This window comes from Phascolarctos cinereus, unplaced genomic scaffold (genome assembly GCF_003287225.1).
Source record: "Phascolarctos cinereus isolate Bilbo 61053 unplaced genomic scaffold, phaCin_HiC Scaffold_4;HRSCAF=312, whole genome shotgun sequence".
NCBI lineage: Eukaryota > Metazoa > Chordata > Mammalia > Diprotodontia > Phascolarctidae > Phascolarctos > Phascolarctos cinereus.
This window is the reverse complement of record NW_027555847.1, coordinates 173407749-173424995: the sequence shown is the minus strand read 5'-3', so window position 1 is coordinate 173424995 and position 17247 is coordinate 173407749.

Genomic DNA, 17247 nt, shown 5'->3' with positions numbered 1-17247 from the left:
AGAAGTGGCATATTAGCTTTCCATCCATCCAACTCGCTATGAGTTGCAATGCGCAAATGCAGTGCATGCAATTGCCTCTTCTTGAAAACCATGTGTGGGTATTAGGCACATACCCCAAGGAATCAAAGACAGAAAGAAAGGTCCCCTACTAACCAAAATATTCATAGCAAGTTTGTGTTAGCAGAGAAGTGGAAGCAAAGTAGGTGCCCATCAAATGGGGAATGGCTGATTATATTGCAGTATAATCACATAATGGAATATTATTGCACTGTGGCAAATGAGGAGGTCAGGAAACAAAGGAAAACTCATATGAACTGATACAATGTAAAATATGCAGAACCAGCTAAACAGAATACACAATGACTGCAGTCATGTGAAAGAATGGGACTGAATGCTGTGTAATTATAAGGACAAAATCTGGCCCAGGAAAAGAGATGAGAAAATGTCCCCCATTTATCTTTTAGGAAGGGTAGGTGTCTATGGGCTGGAATTTTGTGTAATCTGTCAGATTGGGGTTGATGTGTCAATTGGTGTTTGCTTTTTTCCCCCCTTCTTTGTTGCAAGAGAAGATTCACTGCAGGGGACGGGAGGGAAAGGGAAGAAGGATAAATCATGAAATAATGGTGTAAAAATATTACAATATTTTTGGTATTGTAAATGGTATAAAATGGTAAAAAAGATATAAAATTAATGATGTCAAAACAAAAGACAGCAAGAAAATTTCAAAACTTTAAAAATATGTATGATTGTGTGTGTGTGTGTGTGTGTGTGTGTGTGTGTTTGTATAGACATAGACAAGACTGTGTTTGTCATTGGGTCACCTCCCCCTAAGAAATGGTAGCAGGGTACTAGGATCTATTGCGATTTTTAAGCTGGGAGATGCAATTTAAAAATAACATTTTCTATGTTGCCTTTTCCCCATCTTCATGCTGAGGTCTGGCATTTACTGGCCTTTTTGGTTACAGCAATATTTTATATCAATAGATCTTTAGGGAATAGTCTAGAATAATGCCCAAATTCCTTTTCTGGATTTTAGAAAATGTTATTCACCACATTTTATTAAAAAGAGCAAGCCCTGGAAGAGCAAGCATCTTAAATAAAACAACAACAAAAAGAATAATTAGCAATGCACGTGCTTCCAATTGATATTAGGAGTGAGGCTGAAGTTAAAAAGAACATACAAGACCTGAAAAAAGCAAGAAAACCTACAAAGTGGCAAAGTGATTGTAAAGTGGAACACCATATTCCTTTGTGTTAGGTGGTATAGTGCAGAGAGTACTGGGCCTGGAGTCAGGAAAGACTCAAGGATCAAATCTGGCCTCAGATATTTTACTAGCTGTATTTCCTTGGGCAAGTCACTTAATCTCTATTTTGCCTCAGTTTCCTCATTTGTTTTTGTTGTTGTGTTCAATCCTTTCAGTTGTGTCTGACTGTGATCCCATTTGGAGTTTTCTTGGCAAAGATGTTGGAGTGGTTTGCCATTTCCTTCTCCAGCTCATTTTACAGATAAGGAAACTGAAGTAAACAGGGTTAAGTGATTTGTCCAAGTCATACAATTTTTAAGTGTCTGCAGCTGGATTTGAACTCAGATCTTTCTGACTCCAGGCCCATTGCTCTATGTACTGGGCTCCCTAACTGCCTCTTTCTCATCTGTAAAATGGGGATAATAATAGCACCAATAGGACTGTTGTGAGGATCGAATGAGATAATAATTGTAAAGCACTTAGCACGGTGCCTGGCACATAGTAGGCATTACATAAATTTTAGATATTATTATTATTATTTCCCAATTAATTTAATAGCAGTACAACTTAACCTATATAATCAGACTTTTTTCCCTAATAAAGAAAAAAAAGTCACGCCATCTATTTAGAAATAACAGAGAAAGAATAGAGATGGAAACAGAGAGGGAAAGTAGAAAATTAAAGCATAGTTGTGAGAGCTTAGAGCAGCCGTAACAAAGGACAGCCACATTTGCACATAATATCTAAATGAAAAAGGTTTTCATTATCCATTCTATAAATGACCTTTTTTATTCTTTGTCATCATGTGGGTGAAGGATGACTCTTTAAATATTTATTTATTTATAACGTACTTTTCTTTTTAAATTTGAGTTCCATAATCCTTTCTTCCCACCCACCCCTCCCTTACCATCTGAAATGACAAAAAATATTATCAATTATACACGTGAAATCATGATTTCCATATTAGCCATATCACAAAAAAATAAAGCAAGAAAATTATACTGCAATTTGCACTCAGAGTTCATCAGTTCTCTCTCTAGAGGTGGATAGCATTTTTTCCCCATCGTGAGTCCTTGGGAATTATCTTGGATCACTGTGTTGATAGAATAGCCAAGTCTTTCATAGCTGATCATCCTTACAGCATTGCTGTTACTGTGCACAGTGGTCTCCTGGTTCTTCTCACTTCACTTTGCATCAGTTCATTTAAGTCTTGCCTTTTTTTCCCTTCTGAAACCACTCCCCATCGTCATTTCTTATAGTGTAATAGTAGTACATCACAATCATAAACCACAAATTGTTCAGCCAGTTCCCCAGCTGATGAGCGTCCCCTCATTTTCTAATTTGCCACCACAAAAAGAGCTGCTATAAATATCCAAGTACATATAGGTCCTTTTCCTTATTTTTTATGTCTTTGGGGCACAGACCTAGCAGTGGTATTGCTGGATGAAACAGTATGCACCGTGTCATAGCCCTTTATAGTCCTTTATAGCCCTTTGGCCGTAGTTCCAGTGTTCCTCAGGATGGTTGGGCCAGTTCTTTAATGTACCTACTTTCCATCATCCCTTCCAGCATTTGTCATTTCTGATAGGTGTGAGGTGGTGTCTCAGGATTGTTTTAATTTGCATTTCTCTAATCAATAGTGATTTAGAGCATTTTTTATATGAATAGAGTTAGCTTTGATTTTTTTTCTTCTGAAAATTTCCTGTTTCTATCCTTTGACCATTTATTAAATGGGGAATGACCCTTTTTTATGAATTTGATTCAGTACTCAACATATTTGAGAAATGAGGCCTTTATCAGAGAAACTTGCTGTAAAGTTTTTTACATTGTTTCATGGTCTATGGTACCTTTTAGCAAAACATAGTTTTCCTGATTTTCTCTTTAAATTGGGTTTATTTCTGCTTTTGCTTTGTCTGAGATCATGATTGCCACTCCCGCCCTCTTCACTTCAGCTGAAGTACTATAGACTCTGCTCCAGCCCTTCATTTCAATGCTATGTGTATCTTTCTGTCCCAAGTGTGTTTCTTGTACACAACATATTGTTGGATTCTAGTTTCCAATCCATTCTACTATCTGCTTCTGTTCTGTGGGTTAGCTCATCCCATTCACAGTTATGATCACTAATTGTTCATTTCTCTTTCCCATTTTCCTGTTTATCCTCTCTCTTTTTATCCTGTTCCTTCTGAAAGTCTGTCTTGCTTCCAATCACTGCCTCTCCTAATCCACCTTTCCCTTTATCATTCCCCCTCTCCCATATCTCTTATCTCTTCCCCCTCCTATCTCCCTATTAGATAAGATAGATTTCTATACCCAACTGAGTGTGTATATATATTCTTCCCTCTTTGAACTAATTCCAGTGAGAGTGAGGTTCAAATACTACCTGTCACTGCCTCCCTCCATTTTCCCCTCCACTATAAAAGCTCTTCCTTTCATGCCTTCTTTACATGAAAAAAAAATTTTGTCCCATTCTACTTCTTCCTTTTCCCAGTGCATCCCTCTTTCTCACCCCTACATTTTCTTTTTGGAGATCATCCTTGCATAATCAACTCACACTCATGCCCCATTCTATGCAGACGCCTTCTAAGTGCCTGAATAATGATAAAGTTCTTGGGAGTTACATGTATCATCTTCCCACATAGAAATATAAGTTTAACTCCATTAATAGTTTAACTCCATTGAGTCCTTTAGGATTGCTCTTTCATGTTTTCCTTTTTAAACTTCTTTTGAGTCTTGTGTTTGAATGTCAAAATTTCTACTTAGCTCTGGTCTTTGCTTGGAAGTTCTCTTTTTCATTAAATATCCAAAAAATATCCATTTCCTCCCTCAAATTTTCTGGGTAGGTTATTCTTGGTTGTAATCCTAGCTCCTTTGCCCTTTGGAATATCATATTTCAAGCCCTCCACTCCTTTAATGTGGAAGGAGCTAAATCTTGTGTGGCCCTCACTGAGGCTCCATGATATTTGAATGGCTTCCTTCTGACTGCTAGCAATATTTTCTCCTTGACTTGGGAGCTCTGGAATTGGCTATAACATTCCTGGGAGTTTTCATTTTGGGATCTCTTTCAGGAGGTTATTGGTGGATTCTTTCAATTTCTATTTCACCCTCTGGATCTAAGATATCAGGGCAGTTTTCTTTGATAATTTCTTGAAAGATGATGTCTAGGCTCTTTTGTTGATCATGGTTTTCAGGTAGTCCAATAATTCTTAAATTATCTTTCCTCAATCTATTTTCCAGGTTAGTTGTTTTTCCAATGAGATTTTTCACATTTTCTTCTATTTTTTTTTCAGTCTTTTGACTTTATTTTATTGTTTCTTGAAGTCTTAGGGATTTATTAGATTCCAGTTGCCCAATTCTAATTTTTAAAGAATTATTTTCTTCACTGAGCTTTAATACTTCTTTTTCCATTTGGACTATTCTGTTTTTAAAGGAATTCTTTTCTTTAGTGAATTTTTATACCTCTTTTAATATTATGTAAATTATTTTTAAGGTGTTATTTTCTTTATTATTCTATTATTCTCTTTTACCAAACTATTTATTCTCTTTTCATAATTTCCTTGCATCACTCTCATTTATTTTCCCGGTTTTTCATTTACCACTCATACCTTTCTTCAACACTTCCAGGATTTCTTGCTGGGCTTGGGTCCGATTAGAATTTTTCTTTGAGGCTTTGCTTAAAGACATTTTTACATTGTTGCCTTCTTTTAAGCTTATGTCTTGGTCTTCCCTGCCACTGTAGTAGCTTTTTATGGTCAAGTTCTTGATTTGTTGTTTGCTCATTTAGGCTGGAAGCCTATTTCTTCACTTTAAACTTTATATTAAAATTGGGCTCGGTTTGCATGAGGGTAGGGAGGCACTGTACCATGTTTCCAACTTTTTTGTGCTGCTGTTTTCTGAACTATTTCTGAGGGTCTGCAAGTTTTCAGTGCTTCCAAGGTGGTTATCTCGGGAGAGGTGCGATCTCTGCTGTTCTGGTCTGTGCTCTGATCTTTACCCAGGAAGGGCCCTTGCTCCCTGCAGCCAGAAGTGCTAGTGCTCCTCTCTGCCTTGGATCTGCAACCCAGAACTACTTGTGAGCAATAGACTCCACAATCAGCACCAGCTGCACCTAGTGCCAGCAAAGCATCTCTTGTAATTACTTTTTGACCATTTGTTTAACTCCTTTACTTCTGGGCTGAGAGCTCCCAAAGCTGCTGTTTCTCCTACTGCTGTTGTGGCTGCCTCTAAGGACCACCACTGGTACTCCTGCCATGCTCTGTGCCTGTGCCCACCCTCGACCTCGGGTGCAGACCCTTTAAATTGTGTTAGGCTGGAAAAATGGCTCCTTCTGACCTTCTGTTGGCTCTGCCACTTTAAAATTTGATTTATTATTTTAAAGTTCTTTGGAGGGGAATGTTGGGAGAATTCAGCTGGGGCTCACCCTGCCCACCATCTTGGCTGCATAGGATGACCCCCTTTTTGGATTTTAATTGATAACTCATCGTCTCATAAATATTATTCATGATCTAGTGAAGATAGAACTGCACTTATGGTAAAAAACCTGGATTTGAATCTCTACCTTGCCTCAAAAAAATTACAACCTTTAAATCCAACCTTATACCAAACGTTTCTTGCATACATCATTGCTAATGTGCTACAGTCTGCTTACAATAGTCATACTTCTCTCCATTGCCCTTTAAGTAACCTGCAATTATGATTCTTTAGAGATTGTGGAGTTCTATGACTTATAGTCGTTCATTATCACTAGGAAAATATTGGTGTCAAAAATATGGGTTTTTATGGCAGGGAGCAACTTGGGAATATTGTAAAGGCTGTCCAATTTCTTCCTGAGTTCAAATTTGACCTCAGACACTTATTAGCTAGTGTGTGATCTCATCACACACTTACTAGTATGACCCTGGGCAAATCACTTAACCCTGTTTGCCTCAGTTCCTCATCTATAAAATGATCTGGAGAAGGATATGGCAAACCACTGCGGTATCTTTGCTAAGAAAACCCCAAACGGGGTCACAAAGAGTTGAACACAAATGAAAAACAACTAAACAACAACAGTAGGCTTTTGCAAATGCTGTTCTACCTCTTTAGTCACACACAATGGACTAAAAGGTGCAGGGAATACAAGATTTCACTGCCCACATTGTTTATTAATTAGGGGAAAAAAACCATATGATTCCATAGAGCAAAATGATGCCTTAAAGTCTCTCTTCCCACATAATATGCATGGATGTGAAATATACATGGGTATCTTCCATGCATATTTCAAAATCATATGATTCTTTGAAAGACACAACAAAATAAATAACTACGTGCAATAGTATCAAGAAAGGCACGAAACAAGGAAACCTATGCTAGGTGAAGGTATTTTGTGCTCTCGTAGAGGATATAAAGTTTAAGAGAAACTTTTTAAAAAATAGGTGTTGAAACTACTGTTTCTGGATAACATTATGTTGGTTGCATTATAGGAGCATAGCCTTAAGAGGAATCTTAGAATCTTAGGAATCATCTAGATAAGTGACTTGCTCAAGGTCATGTAGGTAAGTAAATAGCAGTCACATTCTCTGACTTCATATCCAATAGTACACGTACACTGAGTCACATTGCTCTCAAATCCCACAATACTGCAGAGAATATTTTTGTATATGGATTTATATTTTCTTTCTTTGATCTCTTTGAAGTAGAGGCTTAGTTGTATAGCTGGGTGAAAGATAATGAACACAGTTGCTTTGGGGCATAGTTCCAAATTGCTTTTCAGAATAGCTGGGGGCTGGTAGGTGGTGTAGTGGATAGAGTACCAATTCTGTTTCACAGAACAAATCCCCTTAATGAAAGGATTTGTTCTGTAAAATTCGGATTCAGTCAAAAGGCTGCACTTGAGGACCTAGAAGGCCACATGTGTCCTCAGGGCCGCAGGTTGCCCTCTCCCCTGCTCTAGGTTGGACCAATTCAGAACTCTGTCAGTGGTGTATTTAGGTGCCTATTTTCCTGCAGCTCCTCCAACATTTTTCATTTTCCGTTTTTGGTCAATGATGGCTGTGAGGTGAAACCTCAGTTATTTATTTATTTTTTTTAATATAAATGTATTTATTTTTAGTTTTCAACATTCACTTCCACAAGTTTTTGAGTTCCAAATTTTCACCCCATCTCACCCCTCCCGCACCCCAAGATGGCATGCATTCTGAATATCCCTTCCCCTAGTCTGTCCTCTCTTCTGTCTCTCCCCCCTTCTCTTATCCCCTTCCCCTTCTATTTTCCTGTAGGGCAAGATAGACTTCTATACCCCATCTCCTGTATTTCTTATTTCCCAGTACCATGTGAAAACATTTTTTTAGACGTATGGTTTTACAACTTTAGGTTTCAAATTTTCTCTCTTCTCCCTCCCTACCCACCCTCATTGAAAAGGCAAACAACTCAATATAGGTTATACATGTGCAGTTATGCAAAACACTTCCATAGTAGACATGTTGTGAAAAACTAACTCTGTTTCCCTTAATTCTATCCTGTCCTCCCATTTATTCTGTTCTTTCTTTTGACCCTGTCCCTCCTCAGAAGTATTTGCTTCTGATTACCCCCTTTCCCAACTGCCCTCCCCTCTATCATCCCCCTGCTCTCTTGTCCCCTTCTCCCCCCTATTTTCCTGTAGGGTAAGACAGATTTCCATACCCAATTGAATGTGTATGTTATTCCCTCCTTAAGCTAAATCCTATGAGAATAAGATTCACTCATTCCCTAACCTTCCCCTGTTTCCCCTCCACTGTAAGAGACTTTTCTTTTCTGTCTTTTGTTTTGTGAGATAATTTACCCCATTCTACCTCTCCCTTTCTTCTTCTCTGAGTATCATCTTCTCTCATCCCTTAATGTTATTCTCCAGACATGACCCCTTAATCTTCAACTCACCCTGTACTCTGTATCTATCTATCTATCTATCTATCTATCTATCTATCTATCTATCTATCTATCTATCTATCTACATACATATATTTTTTTCCCTTAAACTACCACAATACTGACAAAGGTCTCATGAGTTATAAATATCATCTTTCCATGTAAACCTCAGTTATTTTAATTTGCATTTTTAAATTAATAGTGATTTGAAGTATTTTTTCCTCATTGCTATTGATAACTTGGATATCTTCCTTAGCAAACTACCTGTTCATATCTTTTTAGGACTTAACAATTGGGGAGTGGCTTTTATGCTTATAAATCTGAATCAATTCCTTATACATCTCAGAAATAAGACACTTAGAAAAACTTGCTGCAAAAATGCTTCCCAGTTATGTTTCCCTTCTAATTTTAGCTATGCTGGTTTTGTTTGTGCAAAAATCTTTTTAATTTTATGTAATCAAAATTGTCCATTTCCATTTTCTGAGATCCTATCTCCTACAGTCATGAATTCTTCCTCTATCCATAGATCTGAAAGGTAATTTCTTCCTTGCTTCTCCAATTTAAATTATGCTTTTATTTCTTAAGTCTAACTTTATGTCTAACTCATATATGCATTTAGAGCTTATCTTGGTATACTATGAGGTGTTGGTATATACATAGTTCCTGCCCCACTGCTTTCCCTTCCAGCAGTTCTGGTCAGAGAGTTCTTATCTGAGTAGCTGGGATCTTTGGGCTTATCAAACATGAGGCCACTATGTTCATGTGCTTCTATAAATTATGTACCTAATTTCCACGGATTGATCTATTTCTTAACCAAACTGTTTTGGTGATGACTACTTTGTAGTGGAGTTTAAGTTCTAGTACCAATTAAAGGATCATTGAACAAAGTTGTAGCTGCATTTACCATGGAATCTTATATGTTGCCATATCTCAGAGTTAGAAGGAATCACAGAAGCCACCTAAATACATTGATAAAGCATTTATTAAGTGCATACTGTATGCCAGGCACATGCTAAGCACTGGAGATATATGTATGTATGTATGTACATATGTGTGTATATACGTACAAGCAAACAACTAACTGTCCATCCCCTCAAGGAGCTTGTGTTCTAATGGGAGAAGACAAACATGTAAAGGGGAGCTAGAAAATAGGAGGGGAAGAAAGGATACATAGATAAGAGTAAGGCCACTGGCAAAAAGAAAGAAATAAACTCTGGAGAGTAGAGGTAGGAGTGAGGTGGATTCTTGGGTTCTCTCCTGAAATAGTGGTCCAGGCAGGCAGCCACCAATCAGAGAGTAGATTTCAGGGTGTAGGTTTCTCAAGGGTGGCAAGGAAGTCTGTGAAGAGGGGAAAAAAGTCTGGAAAGTAGTCAGGAGACTGATCTCCATCGGGTCCAACTTATACCTAATTAAGAATTCCCTCTACAACATACCCAATAAGTGATCATCCATCCTTTGCTTAAAGACCTCCAGGCAAGGGAAATTCACTACCCCAGAAGGCAGCTCTTTCTACTTCTGTGTAGCTCTAATTATTAGGTTCTTCTTTATATCATGACTAAAATTTTGCCTTTTCAGTTTCTACCTATTACTCCTAGTTATGGCCTCCAGGGCAAAGCAGAACAAATTTATTCTCTATTCCATGCATAGGCAGCTTTCATATTCCCTGTCTTCTCTTTTTCAGACTAAATATTCCCAGTTCCTTCAGTTAATTCTCACATGAAGTGTACTTGAGGCCTTTCACCATCCTGGTGGCTCTCAGGCTTATCATTGTCCTTTCAAGAGTAGTTTCCAGAATCAAATAAAGTATAGTAGATATTATTTGCTCAGCACAAAGTTCTATTACAGCCCCTTTCATGGAAAGCATAGCTCCCAACGTAGCCATGATCATATTTACTTTTTTTCATTGCCATATTAGTCTGTTCAAGTTGTATTGAACATGTACTCCTCTAAAACCCCCAGTTTTTTTTCAGATGAAATGTTATCCAGTCATTTCTATCTCATCCTTTACCGTGAAATTTATTTTTTGAGCCCAAATCTAAGACTTTACATTTATATCTATTAAATTTCATCGTATTAGATCTATTCCCATATTTCTAGCCTATTGCATTCTTCTTGGATTCTAATTTTTTCATCACTTATGTAATCTGTAAAACTGATAAATATGACATCTATGCGTTTATCCAAGTCACTGATAAAGTTTTGAACGACACAAGGCCGAGCACATGTTTCTGGGGAGTGGAAAGCTCTTTTCAAGTTTATATTAAATCATTAATGACTACTTTGGAGTCTGGCCATTTAACCAGCTCTGAATATTCCTAACAGTACTATCATCTATTCCAAATCGATCTGTTTTGTACACAAGAATAGCATGAGAAGTTCTCTCAGATGTTTTGCTAAAAAACTAAGTCATATCTAAAGTATTCCTTTCAACTACTGATACAGTAACTCTCTCAAAAAAACAACGAAGTTTAGTCTTGCATGACATGTTCTTGTTGCAGCTATGTTCCTTCTTTGTGATTGCTGTTTTTTTTCCTGTTGATTATCATTAATTGGCTAATTAGTTAATTGACTAACATTAAAAATGTTCTTGAATTTTACAAGGAATACTTTTTTTTGATTGCCATATTAAACTGTTCAAGTTGTATTGAACTTGTAGCCCTCTAAAACGCCCAGTTTTTTTTTCAGATGAAATGTTATCCAGTCATTCCTCTATCCCATCCTTTACTGTGAAGTTTATTTTACTGGAGACTTCATTTTCTTTCTATTTGTGGAAAATTCCATATTCCAGACCTATGCAAATTTTCCCATTCTCCATGAGCTTTCTGAGAATAGTGGCAATAACATCCAATCATTTTTTCAATAGCTGGGTTGTAGTTTACCTGGGTCTGATGTTTTGAATTCATCAAGGGAGGGTAAGGGCTCTCTTGCTATATACTTATTGATCTTAGATTTCATACACCATTTTTGTTTTCCTCTGTCCTTTCCAGACCAAAGGTCATTCTTTCAGAGACACAAAATATGAATAGAGTTTTAACTTTTCTCCATAGTCAGTTTTCATCCCATTCCACTATAGCTTTATCCCCTTCTCCCCAACACTTTTTGTTATTAGCATTCCTTGACAGCTGAAGGAATTTGACATTATTTTTCACAAGGCTGTGACATGTTTTTGTATTATCGCTCTATTACCCATCCTTTCTTCTAACTTCTGAATGTGGAGTCCCTAATTTCTAAATTTTAAGCTATGGTCCAGAAATATGCAATAATGCAGATAGATTCCTTGTGGGAGAAGAGGTGGCATGATGCCCTAATGAGTCATGTGCTTTTTAGGGATTCAATAAAAAATAAACACAGCAGGATACTCTATTCTCTAGACATTTCAGTTTTGTAGATGAGATGTGGTCTGCTGTAGAAAATTGAGAAAGTCTTACTACCTTTTCATCAAGGATTCTGTGTGTGTGTGTATATGCACACACACACATATACACATTGATACTTATATATACACATATATATATACATACACACACACACACACACACACACACACACACACACACACACACACACACACATATATATATAAGAGATCATTTGCATGAAGATTTTTTAAAGATTAGAAAATAGGTATATGGGTTGGTAGGTTCCAATGGTAGGTATATGGGTTGATAGGTTCTCGGTCATCCTTCTTTGGTAATGATTCCATTTGTGATTTTATTTTTTACAACTGTTTGACACCTTTTCCTCTTCAAGAAGTCTTGAAAATCGATGCCAGTACTTTCAAAATTGTGCTGACTCTGGTATCAGTTTTTCTCATTATATTATTCTGGTCAAATGCTTCTTCCTGACTTCATCTGCTCAAGTGCTATTTTCACTTGGCTACATAGCATGTTGGGTCCTGAAATGTTTAAGGAGTCCAAATGCAGTGGTTTCACTGTCACCAACAATGAAAATAGACCATTTACAGAAGTGGTGACAAATGTGTTATTTTCCATCCACTTGTCCTCTTTTCAGTTTGATCTTTAAATGCTACCAGGATGATACACTATAACTGGGTCTCGTGCTAAGTGCTCTGCAGACTCATTTTTCCTTTCCATGGAGTCTTTTTCTTTTGTAAGGTTTTTTTTTTTAATTTGACATCCTTTTTAGCTGCTGTGGCTCTACACTTGGTAAAGAGACCAAGTGTTTGTTGGCCATGGGTCATGGCACAATAGATAGAGAGTGCCAGGCTTGGAGAAAGGAAGACGGGTTCAAAATCTACTTCCCTTGTTATCTGACCATTTAACCTCTCAGAACCTCAATTTCCTAATATGTGAAATGGGGACAAATATTTGGAGGACCTGACTCACACGGTTGTTGGGAGGCTAAATTGAGATAATATATAAAGTATTTTAGATATTTCAAAGAACTATTTAAATGTCTATTACTGTATTGGTTTCTGAGCCTTATTTTGGTAACTACCATCAAAGTCAAGGCCCTTACCTTTTTTCAGGTTTCATTTTTCAGAGCAAACTCTTTGTCTGAATAAGTCAGGTCAGAGTTTTTGTTACTGCACATAGTATCTTCTTATCTAATTTGAATACTTCTAGTTCAGTGTTAATTTTGGCTTTTGCTCAACTTTGAAACACTTAAGAACTACGATCAGTGGAAATTACTAACCCCAATTCCAGTGGATCCAGGATGAAATAGTGCTACCCACTTCCTTAACAGAGAGTTGATGGAGTCAGGGTACAGACTGAGATATATATTTGTTTTGCTTGATTCTATATATCTGTTACAAAATTTTTGTTTATCTTTCCTATTTAATGAGGGACAGAGGTGAAAGGAGAGAAATAGACTTTTATTAATTAAAAAAATTAAAAATTAAAAAATGTTTTGATCTTTGCTCTAACTAGTATTCTCTGATAAATGAAAACAGTATTTAAAAAAAAGTACAGCTAGGTAGAAGGATAGATTACAGGTTCTTCTGGGAGAGGCATGCATCCAAAGGTAATCAGAAACAAAATTTCATTGGTACACTTAATTGATCTACCTTGCTGAGCTTGTGATGGGCTTAGAGAAAATAGCACTATGCTCACAGATCTGGAGTTGGAAGACACCTCAGAGGCCATGTAATCCAACTCCCAGGCATAATATAGGGACAACTTCAAAATTAAGCAGAGAGAAAAAGAGAGAGAGAAAAAACAAAAGCTTATAGACTACTACTCAAAAGTCTCACGCCAATACCTCATGAATATTTTCTTCTAAAAGAGAATTATGAACATGAAGAACATTTAACAGTATGGAAAATGAAAGTGTTTACATTTTCATGCAAATGACTGGTTACTGACATGAGGGTCATTTTCAAGTCATCTGTGTCGAAAATGGCATTCTCAAAAATTAATGTGACATTATAATTTTACACACATACTGTTGTAACCTAACAACACTATTTCTGGGCATACTATAGATAAAAAAAATACTTTATATATGTACAAAATTTTTTTTCAACTATTGCTTACTGAGAAATAGTTATCATTATTACTCACATGGCTTATTTTGGGGTAATTTCCAAATATTCTAGAATTGATATTTTAAAACTTGTTTCAATGGTGACAGAGACATCATTAACTTCTCTTATTTATGCAACTTTCAAGAAATCTGCAGTAGTGCATATGTACATATATATATACATATATATATAAAATCTATGTGTAATATATATAAAACCTAGTGTAATGAATATGATGTAATGGAATTATTTGTTAGCTGTGGGTTTTGTTTTTAAATTGAGGCAATCTTTCAAATATATTGTAGTGTAATGGAAAGAGTTAGGTTTCAGGAGATTTAGGGTTCAAGTTTTTCTATTACCTACTCTTATGGCCTTGGCCAAGTCTTAATCCAGCTCCCTCATCTATAAAAACTAGTGTGTGGACTATGTAATCCCTAAAGTCTCTTCCAGTTCTAAAATCCTATGATTTTATGTCTGATCCAAAGACTGTGACCTTTAAGACTTGGAAACCCTGGGCTACATTTATTCTTCATTAGGTCTATATAGTAGAGCACAACTGAAAATAAGGATTCAGGGAGAGGCAGATGGTTCCTATTTCTAAACAGATGGTGGGAATGCCATTGTATTTTGCCAAACAATAAAAAGGTACAATATGCTGAAATTCAGAAAGTCATATCTACTTTCTTATGAACCACAAATAACTGAGTACTTCAGTTAAAAGTACATTATAGGATATTTATCAATTAATAAGTCTATAATTTTACTGAAAAATTACTACTTCATAACTGAATACATTTCAGAATGAAACATCATGAGCTCCAATAACATCATATTTCCTTTGTCACACCTTAGTAGAATTTACTAATAGCATCAAGTAATATGAAAGCTGGATTAAAGTTTACAGAGTTTTGGTACTACTCCATATTTTTCTTTGTGTGAAAATGACAATCCTATAATGTCCTTTACCAATAAAATTACTTTTTCATGTTCAAATATTACAGTAGGATGGCATGTAAAATTTTTGATTATATGCCATCAATTTTATCTACCCAGATTAAGCCTTTAAGCAAAAACTTTAAAAACCAACAACTATGCCATCTGGACTAAAGAAAGTAAGAAAAACAAAAATCCATCAATGGAAAAGGAGAATTCATCTCTTTAAAGACTTTTTAGTAAGATGACAAGTCTTTATTATTCTAAGAAAATAATATTCCCTCAGTTTCCTACAAAACAAAAAATTAATGCCAACGGCATCTATAATGTCATAAGGTAGTGTTTTTCAAGGTTTTGTGTATTACACATAGTAGGTTGTCAATGTAAGTTAAATGAATGCATGAATAAAAATAGGTATCAGGATCTCTTCTAATGCAAGTAAAATTTTAAATGTTTTATGAAAAATAGTATGTATTATAAAAATACACATTGTGTTTTATTTCTAAATCATTTTTAAAACATTCAATGAAATAGCTAGACTTTGAAACTTAATTAGATTTTAGTTACTACTTATGGAATAAGATAGATAAATGTGACTGGTCCTCCTGCTGTCTTTCCCATAAGTTTTTTTTACCTTAGAACATAAGCTATATTGCTTGTGCTACATATATGTGTCTACATAAGGGAAATAAAACTGTGAATTAATTAAAAGATCAGCCTTGGAAGAACTGGGTTCCTGTCCTGCCTGACACTCACGTGCTATGTGACTGGGAGTAAGTTGCTTAGCCACTGAGAACCCCATGCAGGTTTTTAGGACAGTAAGTTACAGACATACTGCTGATCTACATTGCTGTAAAGAGTTTCCAAATCAGAAATTCCCCACACTGATGAAATCTCAGGTCTGGACAAAAAATGTGTGTGTGTATGTGTGTGTATGTCTAAATCCAATTACATATGATTTGTAACTAGACATCTTTCTATGAAAAAAATCCATTTTCTCCAAAGCTGTCATAATATTTAGGCTTGAAGTCAACACTTTTCCTCTTAACCTACTTTCTTTAGCAGTGGGTAATCCTACAGTTGAAAATTTGAAGGTAAAATCTTAATGCTATAACTATTTTCTGTCTCCATTTTAATGCCAATGGAATAACTTTAGGAGATATTTTCTATTATAGTGACATTAGATGTTGGCAAGAAAACTTACATTGAGATAATCATTTGTTCTACTCACTCTGGAATTTTGACACCCCATCATTGTATTAAAAATAATTTTTTTGGCCACTTCCATGTCCCTCTTCCTCCACAAATAAAAATATTAAATGAGATGTTTACTTTTAAATTAAAATTAATTTTGTTTTGTGATACTTCTCAAGATAGTTAGAGACATAGGGAAAAGGTATTCCAAGAGGAAAGAACATGAGCAAAAATGGAGAGGCAGGAAAGCACATGAGTGTTTAAGGAACAGGTTGTCTAGAGAACAGAATATAATCTGAAGTTTCACAAAACCCGCAGTGAGAAGTCTGATTCTATAAAGTATTGGTGGACAAGGAGAATTCTGTCACGCATGGCCAAATGCTTCAGAATGATTTTCAAGTCTCATTTTAACTCCTTTGTTTAAATCAAATCTCTCCTTCCCTAGACAAAGAGACTGAACAGAGGATTTATTTGCATTATTACATTTTCCCTAAGAGCTGTCATACCATAATCGTATGAGGGCTTCCCAGCAATGGCTTTTGGGCCCTAGAACAAATACGTATTTGAGTTAGGTTCTATCCAAGGTGCTGAAACTTGGTTCTACTTGGCCAGTGAAGATTAGAAGGATCCTAAATCTCTTACTTACATAAAACCAGTTACTAGTAATTGGTTCCTGGGTCATGCAAATTCAAATTGCCTCAGGTCATGAAAACATGCACCAGAAAAAGCAAACAAAGACTCCTTAGAGCTATCAACACCGAAGTTTTTTTTTTTTTAAGTTCTTCCATTACCTTGGTTTATCCATCTAGAAGCAAACACCATTTCCCATTTGGTGACATGTTTCTTCTCATCATCTTGAAAATTTAACTTGCTTTCTCCTACCTTACTACAAATCTCAAAAGCATCTTACATATGGTTTACTTTCTATTTTTGGTCTCTCTTACATGACTATTTGATGGTGAAAAAAATTGACCAAAATAAGTATGTGGCAAGGTCAAAAGAATAAAGGATTTCTTAACTGAAAACAAAACAAAATATGAATATATTTATGGCACGTTAGGTAGTCATCAATCTACCAAGTACAATAAATTTTTGTCTTTTATTCCATATACCTTTGCATAAAAATTATTTTTGTTTACTTTTCCTTGATTTTATTACTTTGACCAAGACTTTCCTACAAGAAGTATATAAATGTAATAGACTTTGCAGTTCAATTGTAACTGGTGAGCTTTTTCTATGGCTTTACAATGACAGAATGTTATAATGTTATTAACACAACTTTTTTTTTTTTGAGGCAATGGGGTTAAGTGATTTGCCTAGGGTCACACAGCTAGTAAGTGTCTAAAGCCAAACTCAGGTCTTCCTGACTCCAGGGCCAGTGCTCTATCCACTGTGCCACCTAGCAGCCTCTGACAGTAACTTTTAATGACAACTCGAGGCTTCCATTCAGTACCAGAGTAACCAGGTAATCAATAACAGCGGCAGAATGGAATACATGGATGAAGTTAA